Raw genomic sequence first — 6,518 nt, 5'->3', positions numbered from 1 at the left:
GTGTGTGTGTGTGTGTGTGTGTGTGTGTGTGTGTGTGTGTGTGTGTGGTGGGTCACAATATAAAACCTATTTCTTACTGTGGGTCGTAGTCAAAAAGGTTGAGAAACAGTGGAGTTTCAGAAGTTACCGCTGACACGAGGCGACGGGAAATGACCAGGCTCAGAGCGTCAGGTTTTGCCTCTTGTCCTGATGCCAGTTTTATGAAGTCAGATCGTCCTTCCCGCCCTGCTTTTGTCTTTCAGGGTCTCTGCCCAGATCTGCCCCAGGAGTCAGGAAGGAGCGGGTTATGAAGCCCCTTAGACGAGAGGAGGGAAGGAGGGGAGCTGAAAGGCAGGCGGTGGGCAGTGCCTGCGGACCAGCTCCCGGGCTGAGAGCATCTTGCTGTCAGAGCACCAGCCTCGTACCCGCAGGAGCTCCTCTCCCCCCACGCTGTCCCCCGGCTGCAGACTTCGGGATGCAGTCAGCTTTGATGCTGGCTGAGACAGGATTCTGTCCCCATCTGCCGCACGCCTACCTGTGGCCTAAGTACTGTAATAAGCTGGGCGGGGCGTGATGATAGGTCAGGTGTCTTCAGTCTCCAGTCCCAGGTTTATCTCTGGGCCAGTTGGCCATTTGACCCCGTGAGGAAATTACCCCAGGGGTTTATCTTCTGCAGTTACAACACAAGGATTTTGTCTCCTCCATGTGAAAATACCTGAGATTTATTTGCGGATATAAGAGGAAAGTCATTTGACAGAGTGGATACATCACATTATTACCATGTTATCAATCTGAGGGAGGTTTACTGAAGTGTGAGGCCCGCGTACCGCCAAAAAAAAAAAAAAACCCACAATGTGATACCAGTTCACACCCATTAGGATGGTTATAATTTCTTTTTTTTTTTTTTGAGGATGTAAGAAAAACGGAACCCTTGTACATGGCTGGTGTGAAAAGGTGCCGCCGCTGTGGAAAGCTGCTTGGCGGTAGCTCAAGAAGCTGAACAAGCTCACTACCTGCTCCAGCAACTCCAGGCCCAGGGACACCCCTGACGATGCTTGCACACGAACGTCCACAGCAGCCTCCTTCACTACAACAATCGGCGGGAACAACCCCAATGCCCATTGACAGATGACAGGTACACAGGGCGCATCACACAAGGGCCACAGCATGCGGTAAAGGGCAGATACACCCTACAGAGGGACGAGGCTTGAAAACAGGCCCAGCGAGACCACCCACACGCACGAAGACAACCTGTGTGAGTTCACGTATACGGGGACCCTGGAAGAGGCGAATTCAGAGACGGAAGGCAAAAGATGGCTGCCAGGGGCTGGCGGAGGGGAGCTGGTGTTTTCAGCTCGTACAGTCTAGGGTGATGAAAGTGACCTGGAAATAGACAGTGGTGCTGGTTGTAAACACTGAGAATGTATTTAATGCCACTTACTGAATCGTACACCCCAAAATGGCGAAAATAGCAAATTGGATGTTATGTATACATACATTTACCACAATTTTTAAAGTTAGTAACACAGTATTTTCCAAACCACGGAATCGTACACTTTAAATTGTTTGGTATATAAGTTAGTCTCATCAAAGCTGTTTTTTTAAAAGATGTGAAAGCAGAGGTGGGGTAGAACAGGCTCGCTCTTGCCGAGCTCTGTAACGTGTGGCCAGAGGGGTCCTGGGGCTGGCGGTGGCGGAGCAGGTGTGGTGTGCGTCCCTGGGGATCCCCCGTTTTTAGCGTTGCATTTACTTTTAAACATACTGCTGAATCATGCAGCATTTTCTACAGCCATTTGTATTTTGCTTTGTTTTCACTTTCTTACAAAAATGAACAATCAAGACAAAAAAACAAAAGGTCCAATTACTAGTCTTCATTTCACCCCAAAGCAGAACAAGAAGAGTTTCCAATTTGTTTTTGAAAGAAAGCAGTGCACCTCCAGTACTACCTCCTTTTCATGAAAGAAGTGCTGAAAATGCCCAAGAGCAAAGCATTTTCTCGGAGGGCGAGGGCCTCACCTGTGAGGTGCTGGCTTCAGTCCATGCGGCCCAACAGGGTGTGCAGACACACACGGCCGGTCCGGCAGCAGGACCTCCCAGGGTGCTCGTGACTCTGGGGGCTTCAGCAGGGCTCTGCGTCCTTAACCAGGGATTTCAGGCACCGCCGAGAGCCTGGCGCGATGGCGTTTGCTCTCCCTCCGGACCAGGCGGCTGCAGTGACTTGGTGGAGTGACGCGCGAGGGCCCTGGTGGGAAACCTACGGTGACATCTCCCGCGTGCCTCCCACGTGCTTGGGACCCCTGGTTCCTGGTTGGGCCTGGCTAGAACACCTGGACACGACCCAAGCCCCACTGCCCTGGGTACCTGCCCTGGGGCCTAAAGCATCTCCAACCTCAGCTCAGGGCACCCGCGTGTCCCACCCCCTAAGCCCTGCCTGCTCCCAGGAGGCTGCGTGGGAAAGTCACTGCCACACTGTAAGCTGGGGTTGAGCAGGATTTGAAGCAAAAGGGCTTTCGCCTCCCTCAGCCCAGCCCTGGGATGCTCTCACGTTACACTATCTGTGACACTAGGATAGGTTTGGTCCCTCGAGCGGCTCCTTGGGCCCCATAGGCTCCCCGCTCAGGGTTCCTTACAGCTTCCACCAGAGTCGCGGGGTCTCACTCACCCTTTTCCTGCCCCCGGGCTTCCTCTTCTCGTACCACCAGCCCTCCTCTGGGTCCTATCGCACAGTCTTCCTGAAATGGCATTTGGCGGCCATTTCGTAACCGGAGGGCTTATTCCAAACGCTCGGGGAGAGCAGCCCCGGGGGAGTCACTGCCGCCCGAGGTGAGCGCTCCAGTTACTGCTGGTGTGAATCCCCTGATGCCTGATTTAAAGAATGGAAATGTCACCACCAGGAGCTTCATCTGCCTGGATTCTCGCCCATGATGATGTCCGTCTTCAGGTTCCCCTCCAGGAGCTCCCAGCCCCAGGAGAAGTTTTCTGCGCCGTGACCTTAGGAAGCATCCAGGCGCTTCCTGACTGGTGACAATTTCATTTCTATGGATGTCATTCAAAAACTCATTTATCAACAGAGGTTTCCATTCCCTCCACACACAGGCACTTAGCTAAGTACTCAGTATTCTGAACAAGACAGACAAGGACTGGTGGGTGCAGACGAGGAACCGAGTCCCCGGCGGGTGACGGAGCGGAACCGAGTGCGGAAGGGGTGGGTGCCTGCAGCGTCCTGGGGCCGGGCCGGGAGGGGTAACTGCGTCATGAGGACTCAGGGAAGAACCGCTGGAGGAGGTGGTATCCAGACTCTGATGTGATTCAGATTTTAATCCGGATCATCTTAGATCCAACACATTCCCCAAACAGGAGCTCACTCAACAGCGTTCTTCAGGCCTTTGCCTTTTCTAAATGAATCATTAACTAAAGGCACAAGCCACCAAAAGGAAGCTTATAAACTCAAATATCACTTGGAGTAATAAAAACTATTTCAAAGATTCTGAACTCCTGGGAGCCACTGGTTTCCACTTACGCGGGCCTCTCACTGTTGTGGCCTCTCCCATTGCGGAGCACAGGCTCCGGACGCGCAGGCTCAGCGGCCATGGCTCACGGGCCCAGCCGCTCCGCGGCATGTGGGATCTTCCCGGACCGGGCCACGAACCCGTGTCCCCTGCATCGGCAGGCGGACTCTCAACCACGGCGCCACCAGGGAAGCCCCATTTTTCTCATCTTTAAAGAAGCTGAACACAGTTGTCTTTATAGTAATGAGTTTATAATGTTTTGTTCTGCTCTTTAAAAAAAAAGAATTAGCCTCTTAGGACATTGGACTCTTCCCTGTCAGTGACATTCTCTCCAGGGAACATTTTATCCCTCAGGACAAGGAATCCCAGCAAGCAAAGTGTGTGGAGTCGCACACGAACCCGTTTCACAGCTGCTCGCTGTTTGTGAAGGGCATGTGAGCAGCAGTTTCAGAGTTGAGTCCATGATTATTGAAAAACTAAAAACTCAAAGACTCTCAGTTCCTTTAAAACAGCTGCTCCAAGTTGCATATTTCACCCCTGGTGCTCAATAAAAGTGCTAAAAACAATGAAACGAAAGAAAACCCGCCCCTCAGAGCATCATCTGCTCTTCTTCTATTAAACACTGACTCATCAGCCCCTCCTATCACCTCTCAGACTTCAAAAGGCAAATTCAGCTCATGACCCTGTGTTAACACGGATGATTCCGTGTCACGCTGAGAAAAAGTTCCATCTACTGATGCACTTTCCAAGCAGAAAAACCAAACACATAAATGACCACAAAATACTGAAAACCAGGAAAATGATGAATCAACACCCCCAGTGACACATGGGAACTCGCAAAACCGGGCGGTCACGTGGGTCCAGACAACCCCGGTCACATCACGCCACCACGCGAAACGCAGGGAAAGCCCGGGCACTTGTCTTCTCACTGAATCCAGTGTTTCATCAATAATCCATTCGAAAATATGGATGAGGCGAAAATCCAACTGGCAATCGGGAACTTCAGTCAGCGCGTTCTTGTTAGTGAGACAAGGTATTTTTTGTCGTGTTTTCAGTGGTGTCAATCTTCCTAAATTAGTTTTTTTTTTTAAATATATTTTTTTAATTAATTAATTTATTTATTTTGGCTGTGCCAGGTCTTAGTTGTGGCAGGCAGGCTCCTTAGTTGCGGCATGCATGCGGGATCTAGTTCCCCAACCAGGATCAAACCTGGGCCCCCTGCATTGGGAGCGCAGAGTCTTAGCTACTGCGCCACAAGGGAAGTCCCCTAAATTAGCTCTTGGGTGAAGTGCAGGGCCTCAACCTTGGAAGTCTTTTGAGAGGCAGACGCAGGTCCTCCAGCGCTTCCTGGGCAGCTCTAGGGTGAGAAATAACGACCTGGCGGTCTGGCCCTGGGCATTGGCTCTGTGCCTGGCTTGGTGCCGAGCGAGGCCCACTAACCCACCTCTCCTCCACCCTGGGCGCTCCTCCAGGACATGCAGTTGACGTCACCGCTCATGGGTAAAGAGCCTCCAGCCATCACTCAGAATCTGCAGGGAAGTGGGTTTCAGGCCAGGTGTGCCCCAGCTGCAGCGCTCTCGACTGCCCCCTGAGCTGCTGTTTCCCCAGGAAGTTAGCTGTTCAGTGCAGTGGAAATGGGTCTCTGACTCCTGTGTTGGTTCTGGTGCCAATCCGTCCTCTTGCTGGACAGCTGTTCAGGTGTCCTGTTCCTGTGAATTTTCTTCTCTGGTTAACTGTCTGCAAGCCATCCAAGATTCCTCCAACACCAGAAAGGTCAAGTCCCTTTGTCACTGCCCAGGACACACACCTGCACTGCTTGAGCTGGGTGCCCAGCATGGCCACACCCGGAATGCCGGGCAGGAATCTACACGCTGTGATGAAACCGGGGCAGGGGCCGAGGCACTGAGGTCCAGAGTCACGGGCAGAACTCCAGTGGCGTTCACTAAAAACAATCCAAAGTGTGTTTTTCTTGGCCGTGCTGTGCTCTAATTGTGCAGATGCTTTTATGAACGTTACGTGCAGGACTCACGTTTGCCCTTAATAAATTGAATCCTGATAGATTCAGCACAACGTTCGGATTTACCTTAGTTAGTTTAAAAATCCGATTCTGTTACTCTATATATTTTCCATGTTTTTAGCTTCTGGTGTATGCAGCGTTGCACAGTGGAAAGAACATAGCTCAAGGTCATCCTAACCTGGGTTCAAATTCCAGCTCTGCCGCTTACTAGCTGTGCCACCTGGCAGGGCCTCCCAGTAACCTCTGGTGCGTTGTTTAAATAACGCTGCTCTTTAAGAGCAGATGAGTAAATCCACACCCCACAGGGCTGGCCCGAATCTCGAATCTCGGGGAAGCAGCGCTGGAAGGGATCGGAATTTAGGAAGGAGAAAGCCAAGCCCCTCGGGGGCAGTCTGTTCAGAGAGTAGAGCGCGGCCATGCGGCAGGGCGCAGGGACACAGCACTTCCTGGAAGGGGCCTCACCGCCTCAACGAAGCGGCTCTCCTCAGTGTGGCTCTCCTCACCGCTACCTCGAGGGAACACTCGCCGGACAGCTGTCCCAACACAGACCAGGGTCAGGGGCATCCCGGGCCCCAGTGCACACGGCTGAGCTGATGTCTGGTGTACACCCTTCAGTCTCGGCTGGGTCGAACCGGCGGGTGTGGCCCCCTAGTGGAATGGCTCTGGGACGGCCGGGACCCTCGCCGCCCACCCCAGAGGGAGGCCTCCTGAGGGACCTGCGTCGGGTCGGAGTCCCGCTTCCCGTGTGGACGCCTCACCTCATCTTCCTCTCCTTCCCACCTGCAGTTAGCTACCCTTTTCTCAAAGATGGGAAACAGGGGGCTTCCCTGGTGGCGCAGTGGTTGAGAGTTCACCTGCTGATGCAGGGGACACGGGTTCGTGCCCCGGTCCGGGAAGATCCCACATGCCGCGGAGTGGCTGGGCCCATGAGCCGTGGCCGCTGAGCCTGCGCGTCCAGAGCCTGTGCTCCGCAACGGGAGAGGCCACAACAGTGAGAGGCCCGCGTACCGCAA

This window comes from Aethalodelphis obliquidens, unplaced genomic scaffold (genome assembly GCF_003676395.1).
Source record: "Aethalodelphis obliquidens isolate GAN/ISIS:26980383/991018 unplaced genomic scaffold, ASM367639v1 scaffold16, whole genome shotgun sequence".
Lineage (NCBI taxonomy): Eukaryota > Metazoa > Chordata > Mammalia > Artiodactyla > Delphinidae > Aethalodelphis > Aethalodelphis obliquidens.
This window is presented reverse-complemented; position numbering follows the sequence as displayed.